The sequence below is a fragment of the Schistocerca gregaria genome, chromosome 2 (genome assembly GCF_023897955.1).
Source record: "Schistocerca gregaria isolate iqSchGreg1 chromosome 2, iqSchGreg1.2, whole genome shotgun sequence".
NCBI classification, from domain to species: domain Eukaryota; kingdom Metazoa; phylum Arthropoda; class Insecta; order Orthoptera; family Acrididae; genus Schistocerca; species Schistocerca gregaria.
This window is the reverse complement of record NC_064921.1, coordinates 270,688,655-270,708,227: the sequence shown is the minus strand read 5'-3', so window position 1 is coordinate 270,708,227 and position 19,573 is coordinate 270,688,655. Positions and strand designations below refer to the sequence as shown.

At 40.9% G+C, this 19,573-nt stretch overlaps 1 protein-coding gene across 1 annotated transcript in view; it reads left to right on the top strand.

The window, feature by feature from the left end:
- LOC126335742 (uncharacterized) overlaps window positions 1-19,573 on the top strand; it is a 513,925-nt gene that overhangs the window by 214,046 nt on the left and 280,306 nt on the right. The window lies entirely within an intron of this gene.

Here is a 19,573-nt window from a genome sequence, read left to right as displayed (position 1 = left end):
TGTAGGATTAAAGAATAATTCCCTCACGTCTCGTGAAATGGTGAAAACGCTAAATCTTGCTTGAGGCAAATAAATAGTTAAACAGACAACAGAAACACACAAATATTGGAAAATGCAGAAATTTGGAATCGGTATACTGAAAATAACTAATTTCTTTAGTAATTCATACAATAAAGCAAAGTGCTGGTCAGCAAATGACTTCTTTGATGAACTAATCCATACGATAATTAAGCCAGAGTACATTAAAACTAAAAGGTTACTCAATTTTCTAAGTTGAAGCAAGATCTTAATATATTAATTTGCTAAAAGAATTTTCACTATTTAGGAACCTAAAAGATTATTTATGAAAGAAGAACGTAGGAGCTATTGTATCAGATACGACTTAGTGCTAAATGTCTTTCTGATAACTTCACAATTAGTAAAATAGTGCCAGAATATAAACTATAAAATGTACTTTGTCCTACCTTAGATATAAGTTGAAAACAGAAACTTAGACTGTATTGTCTGTTTCTCAGGGACATGCAGGCTGCATGAATGACTGACAACAAGCGGTAGGGAGATTGGAAGTAGAGACGCAAACCACAGTGAATACAATTTCCTCCCACAATTTTGTCAATCAGTGAAATTAAATGAGTGTTACAATAGGACACCCACCACAGTGCCGAGTATTATAGTAAAAGAAAAATGTGAGTGCGTTGCAGTGATAAAAGTCGTGTGTATTTTCTTTTTCAGGAAGAGACTGATTTTAATGAAAAAAAAAATAACTATTTTGTAACCATTGAAAAATTTATATTTCCATGTAAATGTATGTAAATAATTTGTGAATGTCTTCTGTACTAGGTTTTCTATGTGTATATGAGTATGGTTATTTTGTGTATGTAGTAATAAGGAATTTCCTAAGAAGAAGCAACTTAAGTTGAAAGAGGTATACTAAAGTAATCCATCGCTTGTTTGTTCTTTTAGAAATTTAATTTTGTTCAAAAATAGATTTTCACGAAAATTAAAAAGGGGGTGATGAAGCAAAGCAAGCGCTGTATCATGTATAAGATACAGAGGCGAGCGAGTGCACGGGACTTACCCTAGTTCACTGCTAGTAGCGTCACGTCATCGTAACGCGCCTGCATATAGTATTGCACCACATTTAACATAAAAGTAAAAATTAAGATTTGTGTGTAAAACTTTGTTAAAGTATAGTTCTATGTAATAATGTTTCAGGTAACAAATCTTAATGTTATAAAATTAGTAGTTTACGTAAAATTCACGTTTTGAAAGAAAAATAGAAGGCGCTAAATAATGACGCTAGGAAGCCAAAATTTGGTGAGAAGGTGCAGTAAGAAGTCATTAATGAGTGGTGCTGGTTTCCAAAACCATAAAACTAAAATTGACTCCAGAATTCGCGTTTTTCGGAAAAATCAGAGGCGCGAAATAATAAAGCTACAATATTGAAAATTGGTAGGATGCTTCAGTTCACCCTAATAATAATAATGGAAATACCACAATCAGTTACCTCTTCTAGTTTTTTAGTAATTTAGTAAAAACTACTTTTGTGAGTAAAATGTACATAAGCATTATAGATTAAGTACTTTAAATTTTAATGATAAAACAAATTCTTTAAGACCAATTATCAGATAGGACAATTAACAAAGCTACACCAATTTTTAGTCTTGTAGCATAATTAACAGCTGATACAAGTCTTGATAAAGCTATGGTTCAGAGGTAACAATCTACCGTTAGTTCCATTGTAAAAATTCTAGAGAGTAAAGTTTTAATTTTAGCGGGCTGAGATTTTCTACGTGCTTCTGTACTGCTCAGATGTATGTATACAAAAATTGAGAAGTTTGTAAAGCTATTATTAAATGTGATATTTAAGATTATGTGCCTGAGATAGCGATCATTTGGAGGCGGCAGGCATCTGCATAGGAACGGAAAGAACAGATGCTCTCTTGGCGGTACGCGCCGGAGCTATATAAAAAGAGCGGCAGAGGCAGTAGTAAGCTCACTCCGCATTAGACCAACGCCTAGTCCACGCGAGCTTAACGTCCGATCGCGCCTCGCCTCGGGTGACGTCATAGCGGGCTGTGACATGCGCGTACTTAGCAATGTAAACGGACATTGAAAATCGCGAGGACTGTACACCGTCCTGGATCGTTTAGACTTCGGTAACAAACTGTTATTGTGCCGTCCGTGTGAAGTATAATTCCGCGTGGCAAGTGGTGACTAACTCCACTTTTAAGGCGAGCATTAATCTTTTTTTTTTAACATTATTGCGAACTATTAATAGAGCACCGTTAGTTAGAGTAATGCACTATTCGGGAGGAACTTGCTGTAGAAGTCGCCTCTGAACTATTAAACGATTGGCTGAATTAACAATATTTAATGTCTTTAGCATTTTCAGAAGTTTCGAGTAATTTGTGTGAGCCTTTAAGATAATAAAATCTTGTTTGGAACTTTAAATTTTATTGAAGCAGCCCTAATCCCGTGAAGAACTATGGATATTTTTCGTTTAGCTGGGCTTTACAGGAATGTGGCCGTGCAGACTGGGAACTAAGGTCAGTAAGTTTCCCTTCGCTTTCTGACTGGCCACCAAATTAGTTGCCAGGCTCGCGTGATTTAAGGTGGCAATGTTCAACTTTCATTCAACATTAAACAATGACTTCTTCGCCGTCCCACATATGTTGCGTCGGCAATAGTCTGTTACGTGAAATGAACATTCAAACAACTCATTCGACAACTTCTTCGCCGCCCCACACTCTCTCTGGCCTTCTTTTCTATTCATAACAAATCCTACTCCCATTACTCCATTTTTTGTAGCTGATGATGTTACCCTACATTCGTGTGACCAGGAATCCTTATTGTTGTGTACATAGTTCCTCGTAGTCAGCGAGTACACAACTTTCCCACTAGAGCACGCCCCTCTAAGCACAACAGCGCAAGCGCAGCACTCGTCTGTCTCCACACTACGAGATGGCTCTGCCTTAGAGATGGACCAAATTCTGCTTCCGCCGATCCACGTATTAATATGTAACGCAGCCAATGAGATTGCTGCTAACATAAAACCTTTTCTCCTTGCAGATCACACTCGCGCAATGATACCTGAACGCGCGAGGTATTATAACGAGTGTACAGACCTCCAATTCGTCAGTCTGCATTTATCTGCACCAGTCTGTACTAGTTCTACATTTGTCTGTGCCAGTCTATAGTCAAGTTTCAGTCTGCGCCTAATAAGATTACCCCATATTCCTGTACATAGCCATGAAGATAAATGAATAGACACTTTGTCAAGTATCAGAGATATTTGAGAATAAGATTAACGTACCAAGACCAAAGGAACTTCAGATTGTCAATTGTAAACAGCATCCAGAATTAAATTACGTAATGTTTATGCTTTTTATTATTTTAATAAATGTGTGTGAAAGTTAATCAAGTTCTGTTTAAAGTTGGTCACAGTCAATCTGCTATTCTAAGCGTGCTAGTGGCATTTCTATCATCTGACCTAACGGCAGAAGATAAACACGCCACGATAAGACCACGAGACATATTGTTGACACTCGCCTACTTCGTTAGAGCGACAAGTCAAATAATCTGATGGTGTGTGTACCGAATGTCTTACAGTACGCACACCACACTTATCTTCCTTCCATTTTACTTCACTGAGCCTATTACATGTAGACTGAGCCATTGCATTTCCGTTTTCAGATTTTCTAGCTTTCCTACCACATTCAAATTCCTTACATTCTACGTCCCGACTCGTAGAACGTTACTCTTTTGTTTTTATTTAATCTCTTTCTCATGGTCACCTCCCCCTTGGCGTTCCCCTCCAAGAGATCCAAATGGGAAACTAGACCTAAATCTTTTCCCAAGGGAATGATTATCCTGACACTTTTTCAGTTAAAGGCCACATCTCCTGTGGACACACATTGTGTGTTTTCAATGCAGTGACTTACATTGCCTTTTGCATCCTCGTGTCTTTGATCATTACTGATTTCCCGCCCAACGGCAAGAGAGTATCCTGAACCATCTTTCGCTCTTCTACCCTCTTTGACAAGGTCGTTGGCGGAACGAGGGTGACTTCTTATGCTAGAAGTCATCGGGAGCTATTGCTGATGATTTTCATTCAAAATTTAAGCAGTGGCTGGGTTCTAACACGGAACATAGGACGTAGACTTTTGATTAATATCCAAAGACGCTACCACTATGACACAGAGAGCGGAAGGTAAATTACAGCTTGTACAGAAACCCGGTTGCAGTTACACGGGCCATGAAAAGGGGGCAGTAGTTGAGAAAGGGCTGTGGCAAAGTTGTAGGCCATACCCGTGTTATTCCATATGTACACTGAGAAAAATTTATATGAAACCAACAAGAAATTTGGAAAGGTCGTTCGTAGAGAAAAAAATTCTATAATGTTTTTCCAATAATAGTTTCATTGTATGAGACAGCAAATGATCTGCAACAGCAGTAAAGCGGAACTGTTTGTTTCCTGGAAAGAGACTGTTAGGTGAATACCAATAAAAGTGAAACAAGCTTAATGCTGTGTCACCGAAATAAGTCATATGATTACGAAGGAACTAAATTATGAAATGAGACTGAAAATAGAGTTTTGCTATTTACGTAGCGAAATAACTGATAATGGCTGAAGAGGACATAAAATGCAGACTGAAAATTTAAAAAATTAAGTTTTGTTGGAAAAGCAAAGTAGAATAACATCTAATCGAATTAAGTGTTAGGAAGACGTTTCAGAATTAATGTATTTGGAGCGTAGCCTTATCTGGAAGAGGATAGTGCACAATAAACAGCATTGACTAGAAGAGATTAGAAGCTTTCGAAATGTGGCATTACAGAAGAATGTTGAAGATTAAATAAGTAGATCAAGTGATCAAGTACCCAATTAAAAGGTACTACATCGTGGCAGGGAGAAAAGATCTTTAGCGCACAACTCGACTAAAGGGAAGGATATTGTGATGGCATAATTTCTAACTCAACAAGGAATAGTCAAGTTTGGTAATTAAGTGTGTGTATGTGGGAGGGCGGGGAGCAGAGTAAAAAAGCTAGAGGATGGCTACGAACTCGACTATAGTAAACAAGTTCACATTAATGTAGGTTTCTGTGGTTATGCAGTAATGAAGAGACTTGCATAAGATGGACTACCCTGAAGAGCTGCACTGAACCAGTCTTACTCTGAAGCTCACAACAACAGCATTACAGATGAAATGAGTACAGAAAGCGTAAACGTAGGCATCTAAACCAGGGCTGTCCACCTTGTGGCCTGCGGTCCTCAACATAGGCAGCGGCCACGGAGAATCTGGCCCGCCATAGCCCGACGATTTTTTTTTTCAGTCTTAAATGTGGAAAATATTTAAAATTAACCGGCATTGTCGACTGTTCAAACAAACACGCATGTGGGGCGAGGTGGTGGTTCCCCACCTGCTGACCTACTGCCTGTACTTTTCCACACCTGCTACCTGTTGCACGTTTCCCACCTGTTACTCACGCGCGTTCTACGTTGGGCACATGGGTGACAAGGTCGCTGACACGACTGATAGACTAATGTAAAAAGACTATATCAAAACCATTCAGTATGCAACCTATTCAGGTTAGCACTTTCACAGGTTTCCTTATTCGGAAGCAGATATATCTGCGAGCAGATTTATTTATTTGTTTATTGGAGGGGGTGGGGGGAGGGTGATGTAAAAGGTAAAATCTAAAACGAGATCCTAGCTACTAGATAGCCATCTGGCCGGAATTCTCAGAATTTAGACATCGAATATCTCTCCAAATATAGAGAAACTGTGCAAGAAAAAAAGTATCTGGCTCATAAAGTTTTCGTTTTATTCGTCTCATTTTTCATTCATTTTTAGTTACATCGTAAGTTAATAATAATCTAATATAAATATATATAGCCTGCCTCCCTAGAAAAAGTTTTATTTCCATTGTTTTAATTCCTGTACAAGATCTATTTTGATCCGGCCTGTCATAGTGATAAAAGTTAATAATGTGGCCGAACACGAAATTTAATTGGACACCCCTGATCTATACCATATGTTTTCGATCCGGCTCACTGCGAAAGTCTTACTGGTACATACTCAAATCAAAAGGAAACGCTGAGCACTACACAGGTTGTGCAGTCCACTTCCTCGAACGAGGAAGAAGATGATGAAGGATCCGTAACATTCTTCGTAAGTCTCCGTTGCCAGAGACGTGGATGCGAAATTCGATCTAGAACTACGAGAACGTGCGCAGCTCGGTATTTCGAAACACCGCTGGCATCGGCACTGTATTTTGGTTCCTCGCATCTTCCAAGAACAACGGGAAAGTTCTCCGGTTGGGCAACCGCATAGTCAAAATACTTCCTTGATTCGCAGATGTCCAGTCGTATTTTTGCAGCAACTCATCTTCATTGTTTCTCGATTTCGCTTCCTGTTTCCTTAAACAATTTGCGTGATGGAAACAGAAGAAGAGACTATTTATGTAAGTGCATCTATTCACTACTACACCATTTGGTTTCATGTAATTATGTTTTAAATAAAAGAATCATTTTCTAACAATTGAGGTTAACAGATTGAGCTACACCTAAGAATTTCGTTCCTCTTTCGTTCAGAGTGTGGGACCAAATATTAATTACAATAGCTATGCGAAAGACATTAATTTGGAAAGGATGTTTAGCTCCAAAACGCTTCTCGCTCCAACGATATTACTCTGTTAGCGGCTTACAGTTCAGAGCTACGCTTCCCTCCAGAGTGGAAGTCTCATGTCAGGTAAAAGCTCCACGCTGTGCCCAAGCCTCCGACGTCTTCATTTGCAAGTGTTATTTTCCAGAAGATTCTGTGGATGGTTTGTCAGCAAAATTTGTAGACTGTTTTGCCATGATATGAACTATCACGTTGTTCAGGGTTTACCACGTGGAGACCACCTTGCTGTGCGCTCAGTTGATCTCTGGGACCATAAAATCCACACCTAGATATCGGTATCCGGTGCTGGGCGTACCCTCTTATGGCGAGAGGTGGGAACAAGTAATGCACCCAAGAACTTAAAGCATGATCGTTTTGGTGGTCTACGTGTTGAATGGTGTGGAGAGGCATAATGCTGCACGTGCGAACTAATCACCAAATAACCTTTGAACATGATACACTCACCGGTCAACTTTACTGTGACACTATTCTTCTCCATATGCATATTTTCAGGAGTTGCATTCGCCCCTGAGTTCATTTTTATGGATGATAATGAGGGATTGAATCGAACTGCACAGGTGGAGGAATTGTTGAAGCGAGAGGATATTCGTCGAATGCACTGCCCTGGCCGTTCCATCGACTTAAATTCCATCGAGCGCGTGTGACATGCATTGTGGAGACGTACTGTAGTACGTTCACATGCACCTTCGACCCTCCAGTAGATGTCAACCGTTAATACTGTCTTTGAATAAAGTGTCACATCTGATCGTCTGATTGCGTATTTCTTTTCATTCCCTTATGTAGTATACGTACCAGTTCTTTTTATGTGTGGTTAAAGTTTCATCGGATTGTGTTACTTGAGAGTGACACATCACGCGAAAGTTACTTTCGCCTTTCGCCCTTGAGTTTTGCGCACCAGTGTAGCTACGACATGGTAGCGCCGTTTCGAAATTTGTCGACGTGTGCCTTGTGTTTATAGCCACAACTTTGTGATAATTTTAGCTAAGTTGATAAAGTCCTTACAGTACCAAGAATTAATTGGCAGTCGCCCGAGGTGATCAACCAGCTACAAAAGCGGATACCGACGCATTATTTAACAAATATTCTCTTAACTAAATAGAGTACTAGTTAAACACTAACACAAAGATGTTATCTGCCAGTGGGTATTGATTTACATCAAAGGGGAAAGTTGAAAATTTGTGCTGGGCTGAGATTCGAACTGAGGCCTTCTGATTATTAGACAGAGGCGCTGATCGTTGAGCCAGCCGGACAACTCCACGGACTGCCCTAGCGCCACTCCAGTCACACCCAAAACCTCAACCTGACACCACACATTACTGATGTAGTGCACCTGCTCATTAGCCTCATTACTCGCGGCATCTCGCCAATTCCCGTAATGGTTCGAGCTTGGTGCGTATCTGCACTGACGGATCATCGGCCGTCATCACCTTAATTAATTATGTTCCGAAAGAACATTTGAGCCTGCAGTCACTATGAATAAAGACACAAACAAAGGAAATAAGCCATTAACTGCAAGTGGGCAAGGCTTATAATTAAATACTGTAGCAAACAGTAACAGTACCAGTGAGTATACCTACAGCTGACGGCATGTGACAGGATTTTCTCGACAGATTTGTATCCGTCACTGCCTCCAGTAATGGTTCATTCCACGAATTACGAGGGCTAGGTGAAAAGTTCGCGGCCTGATTCCGAAAGGGTTCTTACATCACTGGAATTTTGTTTTTGTGGTTTCATGCTGTACAATAACTATAAAATGACGAGTAAATATGATTTGCAAGGTAGTTTTGCTTACACGACTTTTTAAATCAGCCGTACTGGGCTTGTTTCATTAAAAACGATAAAAGGCAATATTGCGCCGCCATAAAATTCAATATACTTGAACACCTTTTAATTTTTAAATTAATATGCAATGTTTTCATAAAGAAGAGAGTGGCCAAGTTTAACCCACAAATCTAATGCCTGTCCCGTGAAAAGTACGAAGTGGACGCGTTTGCCTTGATGAAGCTGCAGTCCACGCAGCTAGTCGTGTGATGACGAGAGGATCTCCACACTCACACACATTTCCTCTCCATACAGTTGCACGTTTTCCTCAGACTAATCAGCGATTTAACGTGCGCATCATAGGATTGTGCTCACTTTTTACATCCACTAACAATGACCATTAACATGTTACCCACTTCAACATGAGTGTGCTACAGCGGGCAGAGCCTCATATCTAGAGTAGCGCTTTACCAAAACTACGGTTCCGTAGTACGTGGTAGGATTACCCGTAGTACAGGTTGCATTGGCAGGGAAAGAAACATACATGAAGGGTGGAGGGTAGGTAATCTGGGGGAGGAGACCAAACATCGAGGTCATAGTTCGCATCGGGTTAGGGAACGATGGGGAAGGAAGCCGGCCGTGCCCTATCAAAGGAACCATCCTGGCATTTTCCTGAAGCTCTTTAGGGAATATAAATCAGGATGGCCGGACTGGGGTTTGAGCCGTCGTCCTCCCGAATGCGAGTCCAGCGTAAACATATACGAACGTAGAACAGAGAAACTGGGAGCAGACGAATTCTTTTCGTTTTTTGTTTCTTTGGTTGTTTGTTTTGCACATAATTAGAACTACACTTTGTTCAGTGTTAATCCATTGTGTATTGTATATCCCTACAAAGTATAAATTGCATTTTATAAATAATAAAATGTAGTTGATCGCGAACTTTTGCACCTTTATGTAACCAAAGCAATTACCATTGATGCAAATGCAGTTTATGTGCACAAACATAAACAGTTCTTTAAAATTAATGTTGTTATTTTGTACTCAACACGTTCTTCATCATGATCAAATGCGACAACTTCCTGTTACTAGTGATAAGTGCGAACGTTTGTTTACGAATGACCAAAATTTCTTTTAGATAAGCTCGTCGGAACATAGAAGCTCCACTTTATATATCCTCCACCAGTTTCTAGACGATTCACAGCTTCCGGTTTCTAGGGGAATCTAAAGACACTGATTACTTACTCAAACAAGGGGATCGAAATGAGATAACGCCCGATAGGTATGCAACACACCTAACTACAGGCAAACGCGATTGCCTTCTTAACTGATCAAGGCTATTAGAAAAAACTACCATAGTCTACACTCACTTATGGTAGTCTACAGTAGCCTACGATAGTCTTACAACTCTACTCGTGCCTGATTCTTACTTCTGCACAATGCATTAGCAATGACTTTACAGACTGACAGCAGTATTTGTCCTCTGCTACAGATATTACATATTCTTCTTACAGTTTACATTAACAAATTCACGAACAATGCTAATACTTTGTTTGTGTTGTGGCTTTCAGTCTAAAACTGTAACTGATGCATCTCTCCACGACAATATATCCTGCACAAGCCTCTTCGTCTGTATATAGCGTTGCAGCTTACGTCCAGTTGAATCTGGTTACTGTATTCGATTCTTTGTTACTCTCTACAAGTTTCACCCTCCCCCCCGGATAAACACTTCCCTGACAATTTCTTCATGTCATGTTGTGTCATCAATATATTTTTTACCCTGTTAGATTCAGTACCTCACCGTTAGCATTCGATTTACCCATTTAATCTTCAACATTTTTCTGTAGCACTACATTTCAATAGCTTCTATTCTCTTCTTGTCTGAATTGTATGTCGCCCACGTTTCACTTCTGTAGAAAGCTGAACAGCAGACACATACATTCATAAACGACTTCCCGACACTTAAATTTATCACTTTTCATAAGTGTTTTTTTTTGTCAGTCTACATTACATATCCTCTCTAGTTCGGCCATCATTTATTACTCTGCTACTCAAATAGTACAACTCAGTATCTCATTTACGAATGTAATTCTCTAAGCACCACCTACATTCCATTACCCTAATTTCATTTATGTTGATGTTCATCTCATAACCTTTTTTCAAGACATTGCCCACTCTGCCCAACCACTCTCCCAGTGCCATTGCTATCTCTGATAGAATTAGAATGTCATTAGTAAATCTAATAGGTTTTGTTTCATTTCCCTGAACTTTAATTGCCTTTTCAGAATTATCCGTTGTTTCCTTTACTGTTTGCTCAATGTACATACTGACTAACACCGACAGACCACAATTCTGTCTTACTCGATTCTGAACTAAAGCTTCTCTTTCATGCCATTCGGATCTTATAACTGCAGTCTGCTATCTGTACAAGTTGTGATCATGCTTTCGTTCACTTTATTTTGTCCCTATTACCTTCAGTTTCAAACAGTGTATTCCATTAAACATAATCATAAGCTTTTTCTAAATCAAAAAAATGTCGTAAATGTATGTTTGCATTTCTTTGACCTAAGCTCTATTTATTAAAGCTTCCATGACAATATATCCTGCACAAGCCTCTTCGTCTGTATATAGCGTTGCACCTTACGTCCAGTTGAATCTGGTTACTGTATTCGATTCTTTGTTATTCTCTACAAGTTTCACCCTCCCCCCCCCCCCCCCCCCCCGGATAAACACTTCAGTATTTTGCAGCGTTGGCTTTTTAAACTGATAGTTCTGTATCTTCTGCAATTAAATACTTAATTCTATACCGTACTTTCTTTACGAAAGAATATAGAAAGTTTGACAAATATTACATACAGGTCTTGTAGGAGAAATTTTGAACACTATGCCAAACTGTAGATCAACAAGAAAAAATTAAATTACTTCTGTAGCGGCTGTGTTGCAGTAAGAGTAAAGTAAAGTTGTATGGCATTTTTGGCTAAGAGACTACGAAGGGCACGTTCAGCCGCCTAAATAAAAAGGTTTTCCAGTCCCTCGCGCACAATGGCACCTTTTCTACTGGTAGAGTGGGTGTTGTGTTGTTAAATGTGCCTGATAACTGCTGGTGACTGCTATGGTCGTGCGTAGCGCGATGTCCTGTTTGTGTTGTATGACGATGAGAGAAGGAATAGCGTGGAACACAGAGCCGACACATAGCCTGCCCCTCTCGATTGGCACCAAGGGGAGCGCCAAGCTTAACGTCTCTATCCGACGGAAGGATCATCATCAAGAGTGTCACACTACACCGGGTTCGATTCCCGGCAGGGTCAGGGATTTTCTCTGCCTCGTGATGACTGGGTGTTGTGTGATGTCCTTAGGTTAGTGAGGTTTAAGTAGTTCTAAGTTCTAGGGGACTGATGACCATAGATGTTAAGTCCCATAGTGCTCAGAGCCATTTTTGTCACACTTCTTGAGACACTGCGGAGATATTTGGAATTGAATCCAAAACACGGGCTTATTTCTCCCCTCCTCCCCTTCCTCTTAAAGGCAAAGGGAAAGCAGCCAACCGTACGTGACGTACCCAGGTGGTTAAGCACCCAATTAATTGCCACACCCGACGTTTCTTAACTTTGGTGATCAGACGAGAACCGGTGTTTTCAACGAGTCAAGGCAGTTGGCTCTGTTGCTGTGAGTGGATATTATTAGAAATACAGTCGGCAAACATTGAGGTGGCCTTCACCGGATGACCTGAGAGAGTTTCCAGAACTAGGAAAATTACGGCCAATTCGACAGCGGAAAAAGCACGAAACAGCCAACATCCACCGGAAGTTGGAACGGTCATTTGGTAATGTCAAAATAAACAACCACTCTCTACTGAGACGGCCGGCGGATGTTTCAAATGCGGACGCTCTAAAGCAGACAGGAGGAAGTTTCCCTAAAGCACAGCTGAACACTAGGGAGGCAGTCGCGCTTCCTGCACGGCCCTCTGCTACGTCACGCGGGCTCCGCTATCGACTGCGCACTCGGCCCGCCAAGTGACTCATCCCCAGACCTGCAGACGGCTGCCTAAGTGGCCGCCGAGTTTCCCGTCTGCGGCCGTTCCTGCTAATTATATCTGCGTAGCAGCGCTACTCATTCTGTGTGCTGTTTAAAAGCTTATCTGCCACTCCATTAGCGCAATTTGTTTTATGTTGTAGCACATTTCGAAGTAAAAAAAGGAAGATTAGGGTTGAACGTCCTGTCCACATAGAGGTCATTAGAGGTTGTGGGGCAGCGGGTGTAATAATAGAATAAATGTTTTGTATTTGTACTGTTGTTTGCCGTTCTCAACGCTGGCTCTCTTAACTACAATATTGGCAACCAGAAAGTGATTAGCAAAACGTGAAGCCTGTAATTAGAATTTCAAGTGCCCACTTCATCTGAGGAATACATTTATAGCTACAGCTTATAGCTCTGAGGAATTAGGAGACTGTCTGGGATTCATAATCAGAAACCATTCTCTCTAAAATGTTTACTATATTCTGAAAGTCACAGACCAAAAAGAATCCACACAATCCAACTACCAGAGCAGTTCAGAGTCTAATGCGCTGATGCAACTATAACAGTTCAAATTAAATGTTTAAATGAATGCTCGCCATAATTTGATGATAATGTTCATCAAACGCCACGCTAATAATGGTAGAATGTCTGTCCTGCGGCGGCACGTGAAAATACGACATACGCAAACTAAAGATAGATCAATAACGTCATCCCAAAATTAACACTTCACTCGAAAACGATTTCATGGTTACGCATATCCCAAGTAACTTATTACTGCTGTTTATATTGTTTATATCAATGATACCGACGCGACGCGACTCCCAGCACAGGTGGTGCGCTAATCAGCGTCTGGAGAGAACTGGGATCTTCTTTCCTCGTGCAGCGTTCTTACATATAAAGCCGCAGTGCGGACGGCTAAGGGAACGCCTGATCAAATCTGCTCTCACGACTAGCCGCTGGGCTAGTAATGCACCACTTTAAGTTATCGAATCAATCATTGCTTCGTTTGCTGATGGCCGATGAAGCTTTCAATTTAATTGTGCAATCAGCACACAAGTAAGTAATCATAATAAAAGTCTGACGTGGCTAAGTCAAATATTTTGGGCGAGATAATTAATTTAATTACACTACACGCAGTAGACGATCTCTGAACTTGCTTTTTGGAGATACAATATTGCTATAGTTTTATAGTTATTCAATTGAAACTTCTCACATATCTATGATTATAGCGGATCTCCCTTCTACTTAAATTTAAACATCCTAGCTTTATTTATTCACCTACTTAATCTACCTTGCTTCCTTAATTTCTAAGACAAAAACCAGAAAATCATGAACTTCAACCAAAATTTTAATTTGTGAGATCCAGAATATTGTTTCTACTACATTATTGTGCAAAAGGAATCTAAATATAATTTTTTAAAGTTTCTAGCTCTTTTCTGTAGCGCCAGTGATTTTTACAGAAAAACATCCACATTTCGAAAATGGTTGAAGTTATTGAACTGATATCCAACATATATTGATTTTGTATTACTCCTGACATGCTAGAAACGTTTCAGGTTATTTACTTCATTTTAAAGTATTGCGCAATATTTTTGACGTCAGAGCTAGTTACAGCGGACTACGCTGGCACACAATGGGAAGACTGATGTGAATTTTATAAGGTGTGAGTATGCTACTTCCCTACAAGGTGGAGCACAAGTAGCATGGTGAAGGAGATCGGCTGTACCTTTCAAACGAATCTTTCCGGCATGTGCATGGAGCGATTTAGGGAAATCACAGGAAACTCGGTCGTGGATTTGAACCATCGCTCTCCCAGATGCGAGTCCAGTGCTCCACCTCGCTCGGTGCATTTCGAAGAAATAGCTGAAAGTTTGCTCGGTACAGTAGGCAACTCAGAAAAATACCGGCTGTTAAGGAGGCGTGTAGAGGGCACATACCCTTTCCCCTTCCTTCCTTCCGCCCTAGAGGGTGTCCTTGGTCTGTGTGAGTGGCTCACCGAAAAATAATGCGGTATTTGTAGACTGCACTGCCAATATTGCCTATAGTCTCCAAATTTCTTTTATTTTTTATGTTAGGAACTACATCATGCAATACATCCAGTATATCTATTTTTGACTCATGGACATACAGATATTTTGATCACATTCAAACATCTTCGAAAAATAAAATTTAAACATTAATGTGCCTGGAATAACCCTAGAACTTTGTCTTCGTCTACAACTGCTCAAACACTTTTACAGGTAACATTTGACAATGTACTAAGTAGTTCGAGGGACATTAATGTTTACATTTGCAAATATAAGTACGAGAATATGTTTGTAATATCACACATTGAACCCAAGTGGAACATTAGTCATTGTAACTGTGGGCTGTACAGTTAAGTACGTCTTTGACGCCACAAGGGTGGTCAGAATGCGACCAAAATCGACAGTCAAAATAGCAATAAGGACAGCTGCGTATTGTAAGAAGACTCTACAATTGACGGTGGTCTTAACAAAATAAAATAAAACGTGCATCATGATTAAAAAAACGAATGTGTACCTAGTAACAGCATTATTTAATTATTTAGACTGCAGATATTGATTCCGTGGACAAAAAAAACCGAAGAATTTGACCTTTACTATTCCAGAAGTGTCAGAACGGTGAAGAGGTGAGACGATTTGTTATAGACTGCACTGACTGACAAAAAAAGTGTAGCACCAAGAAATGATTTGATATCAATCTAATTCCGTACAGGTACACACCATCGGCGTATAGATAAATTATTAAAGGTGCAGATCTCTGTGACTGCTAGAATGGCCACCAGATTCCATTAATGTTATTTGATTCAGTATTATTACGATATCACCCACCACGTAACACATGGGAAAAGAACAGCGTCAGGTTTTGAGTGATCACTGTGAAGGCCAGGCAGATAGAGCGTACTCGTATGAGACAGCGTTATCAACACCACACACAGCTTGAAAGGGGCCTCATTGTGGGTCTCCATTTGGCCGACTGATCGAAAGAAAAAAGGAAGATTACGATTTAACTTCCTGTCTACATTGATAAAGACAGAGCACAAGCTCAGACTGTTATAAAGTCGAACAATGCAGTGTCCAGATGTGTGGAGCATTCTATGGGACAGTCGCCCAATGGTGGGCTGCCTGGGAGCATGAGGACAGGCACATTCGACATGGAACTTCCGGTCAACCACGCCTGACCACCACGTTGGAAGATCACCGTATTGTGCACCAAGCACGTCGTAACTTCGTCACATCTATGCCTGCCATCCGAGAACAAGTAATGGACACTCTGCAGGATTCTGTGTCTTGGTCTGGGTTGGGGTGGGTTGTTCTGGGGTTGGAGACCAGACAGCGAGGTCATCGGTCTCATCGGATTAAGGAAGGACAGTGAAGGCAGTCGGCCGCGCCCTTTCAAAGGGACCATCTGGGTATTTGCCTGGAGCGATTTAGGGAAATCATACGGAAGACCTAAATCAGGTTGCCCGGACGCGAGATTGAACTGTCGTCCTCCCGAATGCGATGTCTTGGTCTGAGATTAACTGTTCCGGACTAGAGAATTTCTGTTACTCGTGTAGACTGCCGTTAACACCACAACACCAACGGCTGTGTTAGGATTGGTACCGCGATCGGCATGCATGGACTGCTGGTGAATGGCGTCACATTGTGTTCAGCGACGACCCGCTGTTTGGCGCTACTCTGGATGATCACTGTCGGCTATTATGGCGGCAACCTGGCGAGTGGTCTCATTCTTCCAATGTCTGGAAAAAGGCACAGTTTTGGCACTCGTGGTGTCATGGTTTGAGAAGCCAGCAGACGAGATCTATTTACGAAATTTCAGTCACCAACTTTCTCTTCCGAATGCGAAAATATTTTGTTGAGCCCAACAACCTACATAGGTAGGAATGATCATCAAAATAAAATAAGAGAAATCAGAGCTCGAACAGAAAGGTTTAGGTGTTAGTTTTCCCGCGCGCTGTTCGGGAGTGGAATGGTAGGGAGATAGTATGATTGTGGTTCGATGAACCCTCTGCCAAGCACTTAAATGTGAATTGCAGAGTAATCATGTAGCTGTAGATGTAGATGTAGATGTAGATGTTACAGCTTGTAGTGACTGACGAAACTCTGACAGCTCAGCAGTTCATCACGGACAATGCTCAGTCACACATGTCACGTGTCTATATGAATTGTTGTGTGATGCTGAGGCACTACCATAGCCAGCAAGACACAAAGACCTGTCCCCGATAGAACATGTGTGGAACCATCTCGGACGTCAACTCCGTCCCAGATCCATAGTCCAGAGTATCAAGGATAATTTCCAAGAATTGTGGGGCACAGTTTGCCTGTGGAGAACATACAATAGCTTTATGACGCCCTTCCCAACGGAATCAGTGCGTGCTTCTAGACCAGAGGAATGCTACGTCATAGTGATAAGTAGGCTCATGTTGCCAAGTCATACGACTTTGAACCTCATCAAGTCAGATACTTGATGTAATTAAATTCATGAATACATTTTCAGAAAGATACGTTTTATTCTGCTCTAGAGCACATCACGCTGCTCCCGTCGTCTTATTGCCGCATTCCTGTCACATGCATTCTTCTCAGCACTGGGAAGTAGATACAGCGCTGGTGTATGTGCTGTCTTTAATGAAAAGACTGTCGCAGGAGAAGACATGTTAGTGGGCCATATGAAACCACAAACCAGTCATAAGATTGGTGAAAAAAAAAGAAAAAAAAATTCAAGGCGAAATCTTTCTATGATCTACACAGGTTGGACGCTGAATTGCCTTTCGAACGAGCAAACAGGAGAAACATTTCTCAAGGTTCTCGAAACGTTTCACCTGAAAGGTAGGTGTTTACTGAAAAACCGAAAGCTTTTAACTGTGTGAGTGCAACTTACCAGCGATGTCCTCCATTCCGCGGATTCTCACTGGCGGCTGACCGCCGTACATCGGGCCATTGACACATGCACAACTCCCTTAAAAATGAGATACTTCGTGGCAACAACCAATGTTGTGGTTAACATCCACAATCTTTTGGGCAGCGGAAAGTCTTTACAAATCGAGTAAATGTGTCCCGTCCCGGCACAGATCCAAGCTACCAATATAGAGTTGATGAACTTGCGTCGTGCAAACAGGATGTTGGCGACACTATTGTTTCGTGGTGCTTTTCCATAATTAACCTTTATAACGCAGTCGAAAGGGAGTAGGATCTCCTTGGTTGTTTAGGGTTAGTGTTGAAGAACAGGAAAGCGTCACTGACAGGACGGTGATCTGCCAAAATAGTAAGGTGGTATGACCTTTTCCAATAAGTTTATTTAACATTAGCCATATGAGGTGCGTGACCGTCAAATCCACTCTAACCAACATGCATGAGTTACACCTGATACCGACGTTTTGCTGTCGAAGCCCCTTTCACTACGATTCCATCGTATGCCACACGGTCTTCACTATCAAGAGACCAAAGCCACTTCGCTTCTTGTTTTAATCAATATGAAATGCACACTGCACTACCTTGGATCCCTAAGTCAGAGAAAGGTGCAACCGTTCCAACTTTATCTGCCATCTACTGAAGCAGTGACCACTTGGTCTAACTACTAAATCATTGGCCACATTGTCTAATTATTGTTTCACTGGTCCGTTGCCCCATTTCACACGAGACAAGTACTTTCAGCTACTTGTTCCTACTGTTGTTGTTGTGGTCTTCAGTCCTGATACTGGTTTGATGCAGCTTTCCATGCTACTCTATCTTGTGCAAGCTTCTTCATCTCCCAGTACCTACTGCAACCTACATCCTTCTGAATCTGCTTAGCGTATTCATCTCTTGGTCTCCCTCTACGATTTTTACCCTCCACGCTGCCCTCTAATACTAAATTGGTGATCCCTTGATGCCTCAGAACATGTCCTACCAACCGATCCCTTGTTCTGGTCAAGTTGTGCCACAAACTTCTCTTCTCTCCAATCCTATTCAATACTTCCTCATTAGTTATGTGATCTACCCATCTAATCTTCAGCATTCTTCTGTAGCACCACATTTCAAAAGCTTCTATGCTCTTCTTGTCCAAACTATTTATCGTCCATGTTTCACTTCCATACATGGCTACATTCCATACAAATACTTTCAGAAATGACTTCCTGACACTTAAATCTAGATTCGATGTTAACAAATTTCTCTTCTTCAGAAACGCTTTCCTTGCCATTGCCAGTCTACATTTTATATGCTCTCTACTTCGACCATCATCAGTTATTTTGCTCCCCAAATAGCAAAACTCCTTTACTACTTTAATTGTCTCATTTCCTAACCTAATTCCCTCTTAATTCGATACATTCGATTATCATCGTTTTGCTTTTGTTGATGTTCATCTTATATCCTCCTTTCAAGACACTATCCAGTCCGTTCAACTGCTCTTCCAAGTCCTTTGCTGTCTCTGACAGAATTACGATGTCATCGGCGAACCTCAACATTTTTATTTCTTCTCCATGGATTTTAATACCTACACCAAATTTTCCTTTTGTTTCCTTCACTGCTTGCTCAATATACAGATTGAATAACATCGGGGAGAGACTGCAACCCTGTCTCACTCCCTTCCCAACCACTGCTTCCCTTTCATGTCCCTCGATTCTTATAACTGCCATCTGGTTTCTGTACAAATTGTAAATAGCCTTTCGCTCCCTGTATTTTACCCCTGCCACCTTCAGAATTTGAAAGAGAGTATTTCAATCAACATTGTCAAAAGCTTTCTCTAAGTCTACAAATGCTAGAAACGTAAGTTTGCCTTTCCTTAATCTAGCTTCTAAGATAAGTCGTAGGGTCAGTATTGCCTCTCGTGTTCCATACTAGCAAATAAAATCCGGTACACTGCCATTTGACTCACAGAGTGACTCTCTCTGTTGAACGGTATTCTTTGAATCATAAATCAGATCCTTATATTTTTCTTCTTATTCTTCTCTTCAGGTATTAGGCGAAATTGCATATTAAGATACCTATCATCACCGGAGTCTTCCTCTGTCTCTTCGTCTTCGGCGCTTATAATTTCTAGCGTATAAGGAGAGTCTATCGCTTCCCATTCTTTCTAGTCGTTCGTTCCACTTTCTCCTATAATCTAGAATT